Source organism: Halichoeres trimaculatus, unplaced genomic scaffold (assembly GCF_033239565.1).
Source record: "Halichoeres trimaculatus isolate MK-OKI-2021-1 unplaced genomic scaffold, fHalTri1.1 fHalTri1_scaffold_17, whole genome shotgun sequence".
Taxonomy (NCBI): Eukaryota; Metazoa; Chordata; class Actinopteri; order Labriformes; family Labridae; genus Halichoeres; species Halichoeres trimaculatus.
In genome coordinates this window covers 13,208,689-13,229,773 of record NW_027437195.1, presented here as the reverse complement: position 1 = coordinate 13,229,773, position 21,085 = coordinate 13,208,689, and the positions used below count along the sequence as shown (strand labels likewise).

At 41.1% G+C, this 21,085-nt stretch overlaps 1 protein-coding gene across 2 annotated transcripts in view; it reads right to left on the bottom strand.

Annotated features, from left to right (window-relative positions):
- asap2a (ArfGAP with SH3 domain, ankyrin repeat and PH domain 2a) overlaps positions 1 to 21,085 on the bottom strand; it is a 68,562-nt gene that overhangs the window by 46,467 nt on the left and 1,010 nt on the right. The window lies entirely within an intron of this gene.

Sequence of the window (21,085 nt, the reverse complement as noted above, 5' to 3'; positions counted from 1 at the left end):
TTAAAAAATACAACAGGAAGAGATCAGTCAGTTTGGGTCAAAGGAGGTGTGATTATAATGAAGATAAAGGTCAACCCAGCTGCCCTCAGATTAGTTGTTGTTAGTTTAGTGGTGAAAAGGGAATGTATTTTGAATCCTGTAGAGGAAGTTGCAAACTGAAGTAAACCCATAAACATCTTTTCTTTATCCTTTTTTGGATCATCATAGTATTGAGCAATGTTATCACACATCACCATTTTTCTCCCATCACAAAGGTCCAGCTGGGGACTCATTTTGGGCTACAGCACAAAGTTTAGCTTACTCATAATTATATGTTTACACACACTTCAACTATTTTTTACTACTTTTACAGCTTTCAAACATTGAGAAATAAGCCATTGCCTCATTTTTGAAGCTCCCACTCAATGAGATCTAAAATGGATCATAAAGGTAACCATGAATTAAACAACAAAAACAAAGAGAGACAGAGCAGCTCTGAATGAGTCTTCTAGTGCTGAAAATAAAATGTGATGGCTTTTACGAGGACAATAGTGCTAATTAAAGGAAACCAAACAGAAGCTCCTTGAAGCTATTCTGAGTTAAAGTACAATTTAAAACACTGTGGTTTAAGTTCCTATAACGGCTTTTAAATGACTCATCGGCTACACATGCTATCACCCCATCAGCTCTGTCTGGCTCAGACAGAAACACATCTGCAAACTGACAGAAGAGTGCTTTCAAAACTGATATATAGACAAAGGGTCATGGAAATACAGTGGCTGTAGAAGCTGCACAGAGTGCTGTCTCTGACTGCACCACCAAACCCATCAACCACAGAAAAATGAAACACAAGCTCATCGAGCAGGCTGTTTTCTTAGCATGATACATGTACTCGCAGTACGCAAAGCATAGAGAGTAAAGCTGTAAGCATCAGTGAGGGAGAAGATTGACTTTCAACATGGATTGTGGGATTTTGGGGCTTAAATTCTGACAAAAGCAAGAAAATATGGTGCATGTGTGTGTGTTGTAGTAAATGTGGGGTTAAACAAGGGTGAGCCAGTAAGCTCAGAGCATGTGTCAGTGTGCAGAATACGATCAATTTTATGTTTTATTCAGGAGGCATATTCTTGCAGCAAAGCATGATATAACAGCTCTCTTCCAGCATAGAAAAGAAGAGGAAAGTATAAATGCAGCACTCTAGCAAACTCAGCTAGCATCTCTGAGGGTAGCATGAATTATTTGTGAGAGAACGCAAGCAAAGTAGACGTGAGATTTGTGTAAATCTGTTGACTATGCAACTATAGTTCTTAATGCAAATGCTGCATTGACAGTCGGATGGTAACTATATGAGCTACTCTGGTGTAATGAAAATGCCTCCATATGTAGCTGTTAAGCTCCTTCTACCTCTGGCACATTATAAGCACTAAAACACTTTAAATTAGACTAAATAAAACATGAACATAACCTCAGTGATGTCACCTGTTGTTCCCTAAAGAGAAGTTCAATAAAAAGAAGTCAAAGTTGGCTTTAAGCCTTCTTGCAAACAGCTACAGAGCTCCCATACGTCCAACAACTTACTGTTCCCTAATTATAGACAACTCATTGGTTCAAAGGCACTGTGAAGACTATCTGCTTGTTGTTGATAGCAGTGACACCTTTGGATGGAGTCAGTAGTATTTTTTTGTCTTGATAAAGACTCCGTTTCCCATGAGCATCATAACCCACTGTTGTAAGGATGTGACTCTTAACAAGGTTCCGGTTTGTTTTGTAGCAAATGAATGGAGCTTAGGTTGTCTTTACCACTAATTTTCTCTAAGACAACTAACTGTTCACCGGATGCAGAGTGACCAGGTTATGTATTTATTAATAGTCAAGGAGCACTTTTGTTTTTAACAAGACAACAGGCAAACTTTGTAACTAAGTCTGTTCCGCAGTTTAGTGTACCAGACCATGTGCTTGAGTTACTCACAGCGTGTTCCTCTAAGACATGTCCGTTACTTTTAATGTTAGTGAATTCTTTTTATGTCCTACAAACTACAACCTTACCAAGCAGAAAAAACATATACTCACTTGATAGACTTTCAAGTTTGAACAGATGACTGCAGCTTTCTTTTGCTCTTCTGTCCTTTCTTTTTTCCATTATCTCTACAGTGTCCACCATTACCACAAAATAGATCTAGGAAATTGTATTCTCAAAGAAAAAGGCCAGTTTTTGTTTCTCACGGCTGAACTTTGCTAGTCCCTGTAGTGTGATCAGAGGGACTTTTGTCTACGTGCTAGAAAGAGGATTCATCTTCCTGAAAGCCTGACCAGACCAGAACTACTGAGAAGTAGCTTTCAGAAATAACCAATTTTGGAGCTTATAATCTCTTTTTAAATTGTGTATTTATGAACAGGCAAACAAACAAAAGTGGGCATTATACGGTTAGTAAAATTGACCCTCTCTTCAGTGCCAAGAAATAATGTGTATGCAAACTGTGCAGTAAACTTGTTTTGTTTCATGTGTCAAATGGGAATCTCAACATGGGACCAAAAGAGAATTTCTTGGCTTTTGGAACCAGCCATGTGAGAAGCGATTCGCACTTCCACCCTAGAGGTTAGGGTAAGGTTAGCTGCATGCTATCATGCCAGAATTTAAAAAGGGAAACTGGAAAGAAAGCACAGGTACATAAAAATTCAGCCAGTGGCTCCACAAGGATCTCAGTAAAGAAAACTTTTATATGTTGATGTCACATAGTTTGGCCAGCGGATCGTATTCTGAAATATTTTCTGTACTGTTTGAAACATATGTAGCAGGAAACCACAGCTGAGATGAATCATTTGTTCACAGTGTTTCATAACATTCACAAAGTTGTCCAGGAACGAAGTCTTCAGAGCACCTCTACATTTGTTTTAGCGCACCATTCAGGTTGTAGAACATTGTTTCTAGTGAGTTTCCCATCCTTAGTGAGATCCAAACCCCAGTTTGACCTCCACATGTCAGTATTCAGCTCCTTAATCAAGCTGACCAGCCACAGCCTTATGTACTCATTGACAGAGACATCACAGCTGCAAACAACCCAAGGTCTGCATCCCTCACACACATGTACACACATGTACACACACTTTGACACACTCACACACACACACACCAATCAGGCTCTATCACGCTCCAGCAGACCCTTTCAATATACAGAGAGCGGTCTGACGGGGAAAGGGGCGAGACAAGTGGGGAACAGACTGGCGGGGTAATAAACCAATCCCAGCTGAGCACAACAAAAACACTGCTCTAAATCAGTCTCACACTCACACACACACACACACACACACACACACACACACACACACACACACACACACACACACACACACACACACACACACACACACACACACACACACACACACACACACACACACACACACACACACACACACAGAGGACTCTTCAATCACTTTCACACATTTCTACTTGGATAAGCTCTTCACGCTCAAACAGAGTGGCTCCTCATGAGTGAGCCCTCTTGTTCATGGAAAAGGCCGCTCTTAAACTGGACATGTTTCACCTGAAAAATATTCACAGTGAGACGGGGAATTCCACCACTGTTAGCGTTTGAGCTGCACAGGATCACAGCTGGACCGTTGCACAATAGTCAGAACCTCTGTGTTTGGAGCTGCTACTCCGGCACACTTCACATGACGTTACTGCCATGTCAGCGTTTTTAATGCTAACGGTAAACTAACCACTGTGGCTCATTTTCCCCTTCCTGTTAAAGACAAAGACAACCAGGAGGAAAAATTAATTAATCCTCTTATTAATGCATGACATCATCACCATCACCACCATCATCATTATTGTGATTACTATCAGGCGCCATCTGCTGCAAGCCAATCTACAGAGACTAAAACCGCACAGAGGGGTCACAGGGTTATTGCTATGGCGATCCATTCAATTAGGGTTGTGTGTTTCCTGGATGGTCGAGTAAAGTGTAAGATTATCTGTCTGTGAGCTCACAGTGTGGACAGATAACGTCTAAAGTGTGTTCACAGACAGATTAAGAGGCTGAGTGGCTGCGATAACCTAATGATGCTAAGAATCTGCATACAGATGACAGAATTCATAAACAAGAGTAACACGTTAGATAAAAGATATGAGCTTTTTCTTTCATAATGATATAAACTATGAAATGTGAATGACAGTGAAATGAAGGAAATCTGAAAAAAGTTACCCAGGTTTCAAAACCACCTTTCCTCAACCACCTTTAGGGGAAAAAACCTGTGTAAGCAGACAAGAGCCTTAAAATAAGTGACTAATTTCTGTTGAAGCTGGCAGTTTTTACAACTGGGAGGCTCTTGGTTTGAAGGCAGTGTTCCAAACCAGGGGGAATGATTCCAGCATGCACAGCCAAGCATGGACAGTTCTTCAAAAGCAAAACAAGACAGAAAAATTTCCTCAACTGACTCATCAGGTCAACTCTTAGTGCAGCCACTGTCCACTTTCTGAGCTGTTAGCATTAAACACTAAAGTGACTGTTATAAAGCTTTTAACGAGAAGACTGCAAAGCTCATTCTGGAAAATCAAACACAACTTTAAAAAAATAAGACCTTAGCAGCTCATAACCCTGACTTTCTAACAATGTAGACTGTATTTTCAGGAAAACTGAGCCTCAGGTTGGAAAATAAGGATTCCCAGATTAATTTGGAAAAATTGTATTTGTGCTTGTAACAGAATTCAAAAAAGAATACAAAATAAGACATGGGCATTGTTGAGAGGTTCAACACCAATTTTGATTCATTTTTGATCAACAGTGTAGTCCTATTTTCGATTCAAGGCTAGACATGCACCGATCGATCAGCTGGCTGAGATCAGTGATCGGCCCATCCTTACATATGAAACTGATCTTATATACCTCCAGGAAGGTCTGACAGCCAGCCATTGTTGCTTTTTGCTCTGGGACCTGAAACTCAGGGCACTTTATTAGTTATTTAAGTTAAAACATAAAGATTTTATTGCATAGATATTGTTCAATGATTTTCAATAAAATAAGACTGTAACACTGAAGGTATATGCTGTCAGTTACAAAGAATAAAAAATAAAAATCGGTATCGGCCCAAATCGAGGCAGATGAGGCTTTTCAAAGATCGGTGATCGGCCAAAAAATTGTGATTGGTGCACCCCTACTCGAGACAAGAAGTAACCAGCGGTAAGTGGCACGAGTCTTGGTGAACTGGTGGTGTACAGTGGGTTATGTCACAGTAACCACAGACTGCGCTCAAATATCTTACCGGTTGGTAGCAGTACGGCAAACTACACATTGTGCCAGCTAGGGCTGAACAATTTTAAGAAAAGATTGAATTGCAATTTTTCTGGCAGATATTGTGATTTCAATTCGATTCACGGTTTTCTTCAAATCAAGCTTTGGGATATTCACATGTAGGGCTGAACGATTTTAGGAAAAGATCTAATTTTTCTGGCAGATATTGCAATTCACAATTTTTTAATCATCAATAGTGATGATAAATAATCTGTTTTCATCAACTTCAACTCCTAAACAGAGGCTTTGTGTTGTTGACCTGCTTACCAGCACTAATAACATATATATTGTCTACAAATTTGTAAGACAGAATGTGTATAATACTTGACACAACAGATCCTGAGTCAGTCAGGAGCGCTGCAAAAAATTGCTGCTTTGGCGATCTCAAAACTGCATTGTCTAAAATTGCGATTTCAATCTGAAAACGATGAATTGTTCAGCCCTTGTGCCAGCACATGGTATTAAAAAGCTACACAGCTGCACAGAAACTGCACATTGTTGAAAAAAGTTGGAAGAAAAAGAGATTGTTGGAAAGACATATTTGAGCTTTGATCCTGCATCAGTGAGGTTTATAGATTTCACAGTGGGCCCCTATTAGTCATGGGCTCCTCAATTTACCCAAACATTTTTACTCCAAACAGTACTGCTATTTTTTGACAAGTTAACAATGGGAACAGGAGGACAACCACATTTTAGAAGTTCCTAAAATAAGGTGTCTTTCCTTCACTTTACATGAACACATACAGAGACAGGGAGGATAGCTCACTAAATGAAACACGAGTCCTGCTGTGTGTGAGCGCTCTCTGCTTCTTCCTCTGCTGTCTGAAGAAGAAAACATTCCTGGATGATTGCCTGCTGGAGTGACTGACAGTCAAGACAAAGACCCAGCCCCATTGTTCCTGCCGACTTACTCTGCTGATGACAGCATGTCTGCCTGGAAAGACTCAGCGGCTTCTCACGACACGAGAGCACACACATGTTCAATTATTACAAAACACAACCCGAGCAATCCCCTTAGCCTGTAGCACTGCTACTGTCATCACCCCACACGTCTCAAAGGCTGAGGCTCTCTCACACACACACACACACACACACACACACACACACACACACACACACACACACACACACACACACACACACACACACACACACACACATCTTTATCTGGGGTTCTGTCAGTGATCTCTTTATAGCTTGTCTGCTAACCTCACCTCACACTGAATCCTCCACCCTACAACGGTCATGTGAGGAAACCGTCTGCCTTACTCAGTGGATGCCGTTCAATAGGGAGGCAGCAGTCTGAGATTATCTAATTTAATTAGTGCATGTGTGGGGAAAGTATCAGAGATTGCTTCGGTAGGTTGTAAACCAAGTTTCATGAAGCAAACAGATGCTACACAATAAAAACAAAGTCTGGGTTTTAGTGTTAAAATCAGGAGCAGAGGTCGTTTGATGTGGTTAGGGCAGCAAAAAGAGAGGAACCGGATCTGTCAGTGCGTTGAATCTGATCCATTTTCCCCTGCAATCAATAACTGCCAATGGCACATTCACAACTTCCATCCTTTTGACACAAAGCCAGTGTTTCAGATGAGCTGTGATGTGTTTAAAGGTCACACCACCACTGTTACATCACAGTATCACAAGATATTTGGCCCTACTTTTTCTACATTAGACTTTCTGCACCAGTACTTGTCAAACTCTGTCTTCACTCAATCACCAATGCATTTTATGGCGCCATTATGTTTTGAGCTCCCCACAACCCTTTCAGGGATTCTCGAAACATCAGTGTTTAATCTAGACTTAGAAATGGGTATCAAATAGGGATGTCTCGATTTTACATTTTCACTTCCGATACGATACTGATACTGCAGCATTGAGTATCGGCCGATACCGATATTAATCCGATATGATATCAGCATTAAACAGGCATACTTTTATTACTTAATTTGTAGTATGTCTGTCATGTTAGAAAAGGCTTGATTGAGTGATATTATTCAAACAAGGAACAGTAATCAGCAACAGTAGGTATGAGGAAAAACTAGGGATGCACGATATTGGATTTTTGCCGATGTCCGATATGCCGATATATCGAAACCCATTTTGGCCGATACCGATACCGATAATCACATATTTGTTTGTTTTTTCACTGTAAAGAAAGCTAAGTCTATCCTGTACTGGAATTTATATGTTACGCTTATTGTGACGGTCTTATTTGTTTAAGAAACACATAAAACAAGACAAAAAAACATTTGATTTTACCATAAATAAGAAATGTATTATTTTTTCAAACTCAAGACATTCAGTATTGAAATACAGAAAAATAATTTCTTCAGATCACATGAACTTTAAATGTACAATGCATTTTTAAACATAACCAAGTTGCATTTGATTATTTTAGAGCTACTGTAACAACCTGGTGACAGACACAGAGCTCTGCAGTGCAAATAAATGAAGTGCTACATTTTATTAAAGGAGCTTATTTTTCGGATGGAAAATAATAATAATTCTAACTGAATAGCACCTTATCGGCTGTGCATATCGGCAGAAATTTTCAAATCTGCCGATACCGATAAACGTGTTTTTTAGCTTTTATCAGCCGATACCGATATTGTGCCGATAATATTGTGCATCCCTAGGAAAAACTCACCCATTTATTATTAACCAATGGGTAACAGAAACTGCTCATATCGGAGATTTTAGATGTATTCCGATACGATACCGATACTTGTTTTTTTGCTGATATCTGACCGATATCAGTATCGGACTGGGACACCTCTTATATCAAACTAGCCTCTTTCTCGAGTTTATCTTCATCATTCTTTACAACATCTCAACATGGTATGGCAATTCTGGGGGCAGACACTACTGTACCATTCAAGAGGGAAATTAACAGACTTTCTAACAGTAGAAGATTTTTTGCCAAAAAGCATTGTTTCAACAAAGAAATGATCCACCAAACACAAATGACCTTACTTTTTTGTGAGATGATAGCTTAAAAACAAATTTAAAATTTTCGAAATGTAAACTGATTTTTTTCCTACAAACAGTCTTTATGTGCACTTTTTAGTACTCATCATCATGGGTGTCAACAGGGAGCGCATGTAACACACTAACTTAAAACAGCCGTTTGTTCCTCCTTTTGGCTCCCATTAGTTCTGTTTGGTCACCTGAAAGCAATCTACGGAGAATGTAGTACCTTAAATTCAGTGGGCAGTCTTGTCCGCTGTATCAAAGAAAGAGACGTGTCAGCGTTTTTTGCAGGTGTGGCGTCAAAGTGGCTGTCCAACTGGTGCACTATATACGCCACTCTTCAGATCTGCTGTCTTGAGCTTTCCATGTGGTACAGTCAGCATAAACACAGGAAGGGCACCTTCTCTCTACCTCAACATCCACAAAGAAAAAGCTGTGACTCATTCAAAACATATGTCAAGTATACTGTACAGTTTAGCCCCGCAGGCATCAAAGTAAAAGCAGGCCCCTGAGGAAGAAGCTGTGAACTGCAATGCAAAGTTCCTCAGACTCACACTTCAGTCTGAAGCTTTTCAGTGTCCTCAGGACTACAAATCCACTGAAAAAATTAACCCTCTTTCAAGTGCTTCATTCACAACTTTCCTCCATGCTGAGTAAGTAAAGTCAATATTTAGACAGAAGTGGGTTCCACAGAGCCGGCTGCTAACAGGCCATAGCTGCAGAGTCTCTCTGTTCTCAGACAGCTGAGATGTGTGTAGGCAAGCTGCCCCCGGGGGAGGCATGGAAAACTCCAGCATGCAACTTCAGTGGAAGTGTAGGACAGAGTGAAATAAAGGGGGAGGGGGACTTTGTTACTATGTCATAAGACCGTCTGACACACGCTCATTAACAAACACACATGCTAAGTCACACACTGCAGCAGGGTCATAAAAGTTTAACTGAAACTATATCGGCTGGTGATGAATCCCAAACTTCAGAGACCAAAAGAAGCATTAAAGCTCTGAACACAAAACAGCAAACGTTTCACAGGATCTGACTTCTTTTTTGTTCTGTTTCTGCTCACTTTTTCCCACCTGACTGCAAGTCATTCAAACACCCACCCTAAAAGCCTTCTGGTATTCTAACGCTGGGACACTTGGTGCTTTACAGCTCCTCAGTGAGCACTACAAAGACCACTTTTGGACCAGCAACCCAGATGCCAGCTGCCAAAAATCACACTTGGCTGACAACATCAACCACAAAGTGTCAGAGAAAACAAACTTGAATTTAACGACTGGTTTGTTGTTTTGGAGCTGATGCTTTTTTAGTTCCCAGACTTCTGTGCTGTCTCAGGGTGAGAAGACTTAATGTTTCTTAGTTTAGATTCTTGGGGCTGTTACTAACCGAGATTTATGTTTATGTTACCATGTGACACTTTCTCAGCTGAAGATGAACGGGCTAGGTTTTTTTAACAATACTTATAAAGATGAAACAAGGGAAGGCTGAGAGACAAATAAACAAATTCAGAAAACCAAAGACACTATGAATTAAAAGTTACAGCAGAGACCTGATGGCGCCATGTTTAGAACATGTGAAAATAGTCCTCCCAACTTTGAGGGTAGTCTTTAATGAAGTCCATAAACTGTCAGGAAACTGATAAAAACCAAAATGGAAGCAGGGGCTGGGCAATAAAGACCAAATGTTCTGCACTTTGAAGGGTAAAATAAATCCTCTGACTTCATCTCTGAGTCTCTCTCAGGTTCTTTTCATGTAGACGTAAGCGTCAGCTCTGTGGTGTCAAAGCAGTGCCCAGCAGTTACACACTGGTGTGATGATGCCTGAGAGAGAAAGAGGGAAAATTACCTGCTTACTCCTGAAAAAGCTGCAGTAAAACTCCATGGAAAGCATGACTGAGTTTAACTGAGCACTGCAGAGCGAGCTCAAACAGAAAGAGACCTTTATTTTGAACAGCTTCTTTTAGACCCAATAAAGGATTCAAAGAGTTCAGATTTCCATTTGATATGAGCTGATTCCATCAAGTTTTCAAGATATTTAGAAAGGTTTAAGGTTTCAGGGGGGCCTTTGCTGAAAGCAACAAGAATCTACGATGACCAGACCATTTTGAAGATGTAATGTGGAAAAAAGATTTGGTGACAATGACAATGCAAATGTCTTTATTCAAAAGAGCAATAAGGAAGAGTTCAGCTGATCTAGTCAAAGTAAACAAACGCTCCTCTGAGAACCTTCCAGAGAATCATGTTAAAACATTTCCCCACAAGAAGCAAGGTCATCATCTGTTCCCTGAGTGAAAATGACAGCAGGACAACACAACTGTGAGGACTCAGCCCTCCCAACCCCAACCCTGGCCCCGAGCAGAGCCAAGTGGCCCCGACTACAAATCAATGGATGAGTTCATTAATGGAGAGGCAAGGCCTGTCAGGGAACAAAAGCCGTCAACAGAAGCCGTCTCAGACAATCTGGGCCAGGACACTCTGATGGATGAGGTGAGCATTAAGTCCCCATTTACCCACAGTGCCCCTTGTGTTCAACTCTTAACCTCTGTGTGGGATGGAGAGCAGACACTCTACACTTTCACCTCCATCTTCTGCAAAATGCCAGATTAGGAAATGATAACTTTATACCAACAATCTTTCCACCAAAACCAACAAACCAACCAAACCTTACAAAGGACAATTACATCAGTCAAATATCCTGCATCCACCTTCATTAAAGACAGACGGTATGCAATAATGGCTAAAATCTTATCACATCCCAGCAGTCAAATCTCATCAGGGAATACGAGAGATTGTGGCGTTGAATCAATGGGACACGACTCTGACCTCCTGCCCCAGCTGATCCATGGGGAGGGTTGCTGAATAGTAATGAGGGCCGGGCAGAGTCTGTCTGAAGATAACAGACTGTGCTGCCCCCAACACTAGAGGATGGAAAATATCACTGTCTGAAACAAAGATCTGACTTAAAACATTACGGTGCCAAAATGCCATCAAAGTAAAGGGTGATCTACAGCTGACACTGGATGTTTGGAGGCATATATGTAAAATACGAGCCCAAAAGATCCTGTTAAACAATCGTTCAATGCAAAACTTTTGGTGTTGTGAGTTTGTTGGTTTTCATTTTGAGACTAATATTTTTTTAACCCAAACTCTTTTCTAGTTCCTCAAGTATGCAGGCCGTTGAAAATGAAGTCTTGGTCGACTGTTCTTGTTTGCTGGCTACTAGAGATGGGTACCGAATTAGGTACTTTTATCCGTACCGACCGAATTCTGTCAAAAGTACCAGGTACCGATTGACGTAAAACCAAAAGGTACCATGCTTAGGTACCTTAATGCATCCTTGTGACTGTGAGAGAGTGTTAGGGTGGGTGATTTTCCATGCTGGACATAAACACAGCATTACAATGTTGTATATTGAAGAATAAATATTATAAGTTGAACAATTGTTATGTATTATTATTAAACAAATTTATATTTTTTACCACATAAACACAAAAAAAGTACCAAAAATTGGTACCGTTGAGTACCGGTACCGATTGCCAGGTACCGCACATCGTAATTGTATCGTTTCAAATATGAAGGGTACCCATCCCCTAATGGCTATGCACTTGAGCTCTCAATAGCCAACAGGTTAACAGATTGTCCAAGATATAAAAAATGATACAAGCTTATTGTTAAAAGAACTTGTTAGAATTTTCTCCAAAAGTCAGGATACTTCCCCTGAGGTTTGGGAGGAAAGGAAGTACTTGGCTGTACTTCAATGAACTTGTCCCAGTCTCTTGTATTAACTATCATAAGGCTGAGTTGGAGCTGATGTAGAGGGAGGCTGAAGAGAGGAGACAGGGCCGCTGTGATCTTGCCAGAAATCTCATTTCATTGATAGGAAGCATAAAGCTTCTTAGGTGACACTCTGGATACTGGCCACAGTGTCAGTGGGTTCACAATGCGCTCTTGGACTAGTTGGCACACAAAAGGCCATATGTGTTTAGCTTGTTGATCCATTGGTGTGTCTATAAAGCTATTAAATGTGGATTGTCTCTGCATTGGTAATCCTTCTGTCTGAAGCCTTGTTAAACTTTCCTCCTGGCCACCTGTTGTGAGGACAGCTGTTGCCCCCCGCCAAGCTGCAGTCAGCATTACCTAGAATGGGGGGAGGAATCAGGGCAGCAGGTGTCCAGGTCTTCCCATGGTCTGGAAAATACCACAGCATCAACAAAAGCTTGTAGAGTGAGTTGTGAGCAGATACACAATCAGCATAAATTGTTGCACATTAAAAGTTTCAGCACAGATCTTTTGTGGAACCACAGGTGAGGGGAGGTGTTTTGTTCAGCAACATCGGGATGTGCAAAGAAAGAGGAGTGTAACCACAAATTAAAAAGACCCCGTTGTATGCTAACACAAGATAAGGGTTCATGCTGAGGTAAAGCACGAACACAAACAACTGGTGGCCAAAGATTAAGCTTAGAGGCGCTATAAAGAGATGAAGTACTTAGGCACTCACAGCAGGCACTCTTCAACTGCTTTCTTAACACTCAAGAGTTCATTGAGAATCCACTTAGTATTTTACAAGCCCCATTACCTAGTTACACACCACATCCAAGAAAGCTACAAACAGCCTGTGAGAACCAAACTCGAGTGGCCCCAACAGCCAGCGCCAACAAGTGCCTGCTGATGCTGTGAATACCATCGCCATTCCCAGAGGAGCTCTGCTCATAATCTTTCAGCAAAATCAAGCAGCAAGGCAGCACGCCATATGACTGCATAACTGGCATGCCAGTGTGATGGGCCTCTGTTGGATGAAATAATAGCCAGACTGAAGACTAATGATGCTAGCCTTTAGGAGGGGGTTACCCCCAACCCTTCTCCACACAAGTGAGAGCCCCTGCAAAGCTGACAGGGCTATAAATAACCGTTATTCATAGGAGAAAAATGAGTAAACAAGACAGAAAGAGCCATGACAGAGAGAAAGGACGAGTGGGTGGCTGGTTTTCTGGCAATTTATAAGGGGAGAGGAAAGAGCATGCAGCAGGTATTGGTCACTTGCTTCGGCGATGAGCCAGGAGGGTCCAAATCAACTTAAGGGTATTGGTATTCATGCAACAATAGCAGGGAGGGTTGAAGCCCACATAAAAGGGAGTACTCTACCTGTCAAGCATAGCAGTAAATCACAAAGCAGCTTCAAGTCATGAAAAATGATCGCGTCTGAGTAACTTTATGCAGCTGACAGACTGATCAAATGGCTGCACTGGCAACAACACAGATGCACGTCTTGAATGTCAAGTAGTGACAAAATCATGATTGCTCAACAATCTCTTACTGTGTCAAGCAGTTTTGCCGTCTGTTTCATTACATACAAATTGTTTGGACAAAGAGACAGCTCTATTGATCGCAGCGTTTCAGGAATCACTCTCTTCGTCCAGCAGGAATCAGGAACTGGGGCATTAAAGCAGTCCAAGCACTAAAATAGAGTTAAGACAACTACAGTGTGTGCCAGTCAGACATCATGCAGACATCCTCAAGAGGGGTTTCTGAGAGTGAGACAAAAGCACTGAGGTGTTTTCAACCAGATCAATACCAAACAACGAGGTCAGCTCAGCCCTTAGGGCTAACACTTTTTTTTTTTTTTTTTTTTTAATGGACGCCATGTTTTTAACACAGACCTTTCAGAAAATAAGTGGCTTAGTGTAATAGTAGATCACTTTATGGACACGGTCACTGTTCTCAAGAAGAGACTGGTACAATGCATCAAATGGTAAAATACATTTTCGGTTTCGTAAAAAAAAAAAAAAAAAAAAAAAACAATTTCAATTAAAGGGGACATATCATGCTGATCCGTGATTTAATACTTACATATAATATAATAAATTTGAAAACAAGACCTTTCACCCCCTGAATTTTCAAAAAATGAGATATTGTATTTTTTCTGATATCCTAGAACGAGATTTGATGCTTCTGAAAAAAGGTCATTGCCATTTAGCCGCGAGATTTCGACCGTCGTGACGACACGAGGATCCTTTCTTTTTACTGGAGTAATCTGATAAAGCAGCTCCTCCTCTGTGATGTCAGTTAGTCACACAACCGCCACCGAGGGATACACCCACCAAGAGCCGAGTATAAATAAAGCTCCCTACTTGCTCTGGCTGACTTGACTGAGTGTTGGATGCAGGGACTCTGCTCTCCGGAGCAGCTCCGCTTTACATGGTGAATTAGCAGTTAAAACACTGTAGTTTTAGCAGACGTCGTAATACTTGTGAGACTGTGATATTTGCATGCTTGTTCTGACATGCACTGTGAACCTGGACCACAATTATACTGCGGTAATAACATAGTGACGAACTGACTGTAGAGGCGATCTTTAGACTACACTTTCAGCATGATGGATAAAACAGAGAAAAGTGAAGGAGCAGGATGGAGCCCTATTATAGAAATAGTTTATTGGTGAAGTCTGCCTATATTTCCACGTATAAACTATACATGTTACAGTACAGGTTTGACTCACCACACTGAAGCGTCCTGAGATGATCTGTGTCGAGGTGGAATTTCTTCCTCCTGAGCTGCAGAACCGTCTGGGTCTGACTCAGGGTCCAATGCAAAAGGACGTATCCTACACTCTGCCATTTTATTAGTGCTATCAATGCCTTACGGTGAAGTTTTGGCAAACAGCAAACTCGTTCGGTCTGCTCCATTCAATGTGGCGATTTTGTAAATACTGCCATGCTGCAAAAACCGCCCCCTGGCTCTACCCCCTCCACCTCTCTGATAGAACTGACCAATCAGAGCACAAAGGGCTATGACATTGCAAGGTTACTGGAGGTCATTCTGGAAACGGAGCGTTTCAACAAGATCTTCAGAATGGCCTAAAATGAGGATATTGAGAACGCTATTGTGGGGCAATGAAGGAACTAAATGACTTGTACTGAGGGCAGAAATGCTTTACAGGCATCCTAGTCTGGCATTGTGAAAAGGAGAAACAAGCATGATATGTCCCCTTTAATAAAAATTGATATCATTTTGCCATTTTTTCAGTATTGAAAGTTATTATTAAAATTCATCTTCTACAACTCAACAAATTGTATGTCACAGCTACAACAGTCACTCAGCGACTCTACATTCATAAATCAGATCATAGTGTCAGACCTGAGTATTCACAGCTTGTCTTTTCAGCAATTTTTGTATAACAAACCAAATTTTGGAGGCTTTCTTGATTAGTCTAGACTTGTTAGAGAAAAGTCACAAATGCCAACATCCTCTGACCGGATAAACAGGTTTTATTCTACCAACAAACTCAAGCATGCAGGCACACACACAGGGTCTCTCAATTGCCTCTTAGTGCCAAGCAGCTAAGAACAGCTAGCCCAGCTAGGGTTGTGTCAAATGCTATTATGTTCAGATGGATGTAATATGTAATATTTGTGCAGCCATTTGAGTGAAACGTCTGTGTGTTCAAGTCTCCTCCTCTCCTCTTACTGTGTTTAAAAGCATCCTCTAAACACCCAGATCTGAAGGCAGGTTTTAAAGGTATTTTAAGGAGATGAGGGTGTAAATGCAACAGTTGTTTCAGAGAATGCAACACCAGCTTTGATCTGTTACATTCATTTCAGGCGAGACAGTTTGATTGGAAGCTGACAAAGACGGAAATATAAACCTGCAGAGCAGCCCACAACACTTCTGAGTTCTGACAGACCAGACTGCACTGTAGACTCATTTAAAAAAAATGCTGTGTTTGTGTCTATGTCTGCTACATTATTAACATACCTCTGAGTTACTGTTTATAGAATCCAGCATTTCTGCCAGAAATTGCTTTTCTTTTTTTGCATTAAATAAGGATTACCCAATACTTCATGAAAAAATGGGAGCATTGTATTTAATGTTGGCTCTATCACCAACTCTCCAGGTATTGGCAATTTGGCAGTTAAGAAGAAACTAATTTTCAGTTGTTAAAACAGAAATTCAATGTAACCAATTAGTCTGGAAGTAGGCAGTTGAAGCAATCACTGCACCTTTTTTTTGCACCTTACCATTTGGCCACACACTGAGACTGTTTTCTCTGGCGTCAACATGTGTCCTCAAATTCACCCTTTTGGTATTCAAATAGTCCCAGCAGAAACACATCGGCTGAATCTCTGTCCCCCCTACGGACTTAATTAAGATCACTCATAAAGTGTCTGAGTGCATGAGTCTGCAAGGGCTCAAAGTGGTGTAACTCGGATTGGGACAGCTGTGTTTGTGGGCTTCCCCCAGGAACCCCACATTTCTATGGTTTCACATCACATTACAATGAACTCTGGGTAATTCCCTCATGGTAAGTCTACAACCATGCTGACTTACAGAAAGGGTGAGTTAAAGGGGACATATCATGCTTGTTTCTACTTTTCACTATGCCAGACTAGGATGCCTGTAAAGCATTTCTGCCCTCAGTACAAGTCATTTAGTTCCTTCATTGCCCCACAATAGCGTTCTCAATATCCTCATTTTAGGCCATTCTGAAGATCTTGTTGAAACGCTCCGTTTCCAGAATGACCTCCAGTAACCTTGCAATGTCATAGCCCTTTGTGCTCTGATTGGTCAGTTCTATCAGAGAGGTGGAGGGGGTAGAGCCAGGGGGCGGTTTTTGCAGCATGGCAGTATTTACAAAATCGCCACATTGAATGGAGCAGACCGAATGAGTTTGCTGTTTGCCAAAACTTCACCGTAAGGCATTGATAGCACTAATAAAACGGCAGAGTGTAGGATACGTCCTTTTGCATTGGACCCTGAGTCAGACCCAGACGGTTCTGCAGCTCAGGAGGAAGAAATTCCACCTCGACACAGATCATCTCAGGACGCTTCAGTGTGGTGAGTCAAACCTGTACTGTAACATGTATAGTTTATACGTGGAAATATAGGCAGACTTCACCAATAAACTATTTCTATAATAGGGCTCCATCCTGCTCCTTCACTTTTCCCTGTCTGTTTTATCCATCATGCTGAAAGTGCAGTCTACAAATCGCCTCTGCCGTCAGTTCATCACTATGTTAGCACTCAGTCAAGTTAGCCAGAGCTAGTAGGGGGCTTTATTATACCCGGCTCTTGGTGGGTGTATCCCTCGGTGGCGGTTGTGTGACTAACTGACTTCACAGAGAGGAGCTGCTTTATCAGATTACTCCAATAAAAAGAAAGGATCCTCGTGTCGTCATGACAGTCGAAATCTCGAAGGTAAATGTCAATGACCTATTTTCAGAAGCATCAAATCTCGTTCTAGGATATCAGAAAAAATACAATATCTCATTTTTTGAAAATTCAGGGGGTGAAAGGTCTTGTTTTCAACTTTATTATTTTATATGTAAGTATTAAATCAGGGATCAGCATGATATGTCCCCTTTAAGGGCTCAGAAAGTCAGCGAAAGAGCCCTCATGCTCTTTGCAATTTTACAGCCCTGAACCCTCACGGACTTCGCAGGGGCGGCCTCTAAGTCAGTGAGTGTGTGAGTGTAGACATTGAGATTCACCCTAAGGGCGCAGTCATACTGTGCTACCAGTGCTGTTCCCCCACTGGCCAGCACAGCCAAGCCACAGCGGTCACACTACTCCAATATGATCCAGAAGTGTGGTGTCATCAAAGTAAGCGCAATGGTGAACACAGAGAGCATTGACACAACTGAAGTGACTTTTTGGCTTATTTTAAGTAGTTTTGGTCCAACACAGCCCTCTAACACTGCTGGTATTGTTTAAAACAATCGTCGAGAGGAGTGGTTAATTTACTCATCATGCCCTCAGTGTGTAGGCGTGCTTATGCTCTGGCATGAAGTGTACCGTGCCATAGCACCGTAACGTGCCTGAGCACGGTACACTTAAGAGTCACAATAACTGTCAATAACTGTGAAAGTCATTCTTGTATATTTAAATGGCGCTGAAATGGGGACTCATCAGTGGGTTACTTGGAACTAAAGACTTCATTTAATATGGATGCAGTCTCTGTGACATCTGTTTCTGACAAAGCGTTTGAAACCAATCACCAGGCATGACATGACAGGGGCCATGATATGTAGCCACAAAGTAGACTTCTGCAAAGAGGCCTGCATCTTTGCTGCAACCAAGCTCAAATAAAGCTAATTTGAGTTTGGCATTGCCAACTTGGCCTCGACAGGAAATGATGACAGAAGAGAAAGCATATTCAGCCAACAGATGGCAGCAGCTCACAGTTGATTTGTAGTTTCTCAAACAAGAAAACTTTAAAATACTGCAGCTTCCACCACAGCTTCATCACGTGTAGCAACAATGGAAAAAATATCTCAGTGAAATCCTGGAGGGACCGTGTTACACTCGTTGTCAGAAAACTCAGGAGCAGCTAAACGTCCATGTAATTTCATTTTAATGGAAAGCAGTACAAAGCCATCTGGAACAACAGATTCTGACATTAATCACAACACTCAACAAACAAATTAATCTTCTTTCCTACATTAAAGTAAACTTGTGTTGAAAGAGAATTAAAAAGCCAAACAGGAGGTGTTGGTGATTTAGAGAGTGCCAAATGTGAGGCTTTGACTGCACACATCAAGGTCTGTTGAAGGCTCTTAGGATGCAAGAACTGTACTGAAGTCTGATAAACTGCTTCAAAGGGTGTCACTTCTCATGTTTTCAACTTTGATTTAAGCGTGGTGCAAAGTTATACAAGTGCAATACCACACTTATATAAAGACTGCATAATGTACAAACCAACCACACTTGTAAATAGTTTGTCCGAGTTTCCAACTGGTTTCCTGATGCATATTCTCCAGCAAAAAGTGGCCAAGATTCATACCCGGAGTATCGATGAGTGAAAAAGCAACAATAGGGTGCATGAGGTTTTTAGTGAAAGCAAAATAAACCCAGAGGAGTCCATCCACTGAACAAAGCATCTCATGAAATAAGATATACCAGCTCACTGTGGCATCCCAGAGCAGCTCCAATCAGCCTGTCCTCAGCTGTCAGCTTAAGGTTAAAAGCTGAGGGGTGAGATTTCATACGACAAACTGCTGTTCTAGAAAAAAGCCAGAATCAGCACAATGTTTGAAACAACGCTGAAAACAGCAAAGTCCGATCATGTCTTTGTATTATTCTCTCAAGGGTGAAAGAGTCATCCTCGATTGTTTGTCAAATATTCAGAGGCACCAGATCAAGCATGGGTAAACTGCGGCCCAGGGGCCACATGCGGCCCGTTAAATGTTTTAATCCTGCCCGCCGAACTTGAAAAAATTAAATGATTAAACCTTGTTAATGTTTTATTTTCCCTGCAATTCTGATGTTTTCTATATAGAGAGTTCACATTTAATATCAAAATATCACACAAACAATTTTGACACAATCTTTTATTATTTTTTGCTTTTTCATTTTTAAAACCAGGACAGAAAAACCGTGTTTTTCTGTTTTTCTGTAATTCCATTTTTCCGTTTTGGTTTTAAAACAGAAAAACAAAAAAACAAGTCAGTTTTTTCGTTTTTTAGATTTTGTTTTGAATCAGAATAACGAAAGAACAAACCATAACACGGATTAAAAATCCCATTATAATTCTATTCTCTCATATTCTAATTTTAATTTCACAACAAAATCAAAAAAGCGAAAAATAGACCTTTACGTGTTTTCTGATTTTTGATTTGAAAACAAAAAATTGAATAACAAGTCGTTATCGGTACCTTTGTCAAATGTTAGAACCCATTGTGGCCCATGAATCAAAAAGTTTGCCCACCCCTGCACCAGATACTTTGACATCCTGGTACATATGTACATATGTAAATGTGTTTCTGTTTGTGTGTGTGTGTGTTTGAGATTCCAGGCTCTCCAGCAGACAATAAGTGGAAGTGTTCTCTGTCCACTGCCATGTTTAATTGGTCAAACAGACCAAAGTGAGCAAGGTCCTGTTGGCCTCACAATAAAGGCCTTGTGTTTCCGAGCCTGAGAGTGGGGAGGTCGATGTGAAACAACAACACACTGCTCCATGTCTCTGTAAAAAGTATTCAGAAACTTGAGTCTGAAAAGAAAGTGCTGAGTTATATTCTCAGATTAAAACCCTACAGACTTATGCAAAGGTGCTATTTAAAAGAGCTCAGATCCTCATGTTTTCAACCAATTCTGTGCTTTCAAAAGCAGAAGACTGGTTCCTGTTTTACTAAACAAGCAGCAGCAGAGTTAAAATGCAACAGTGCATAGCAAGGTGTCCAATGTGGAGCACCTGTCAGCCTGAGCAGGTGTATGTCTGTCTGCCTGGCTAAGTCCTCCACAAACACAGTGTAAAAATGAAGCAGGAGTAAATCTCACATAAGACATTAACTATCAATCACAGCTCAGACTCAGACACCTGTTTCTACAATGAAAAGGTGCCTGTGACTCCCAAGGTGCCCTTTTCAGATCACTTAAAACCATCTATTGCTCATTTCACCCTACATCCTTCAACATCTGCAAGCTTGTTTAAATGTACAGGGCAGACACACTAACACACATAATACACTAAGCTGCTCGTGTGGGAAATTCTATTTTTACCATCAGGCAGGGCGAGGCTCTACCATTCAGTACACAAAGTAGGGAAACTATAACAAGAGAGGGAGGGAGGCAGTGTGGGGCTGTCAGGGAACAAAGCGGAAGTGTCCTTCCTCATGATGACCTGCAAAGGAAGAACACAAAGTGTTCTCTGTGCACGGGCAGGAGATGCAGATGAGTCTTCCTGTACCACATAAAAATGATTATACAGCTTAATCACTTTTACCCTCCAGATTTTAGGGTCTTCTTCTTTCTGAAGTGTTTTCCTTTGCTGCTTCTGTTTTTTTTGTACACTCACTCCTGCTTGCATGCCTGTAGTGGATATTCATGTTCTGTTGCACTTCCCAAAGTTTT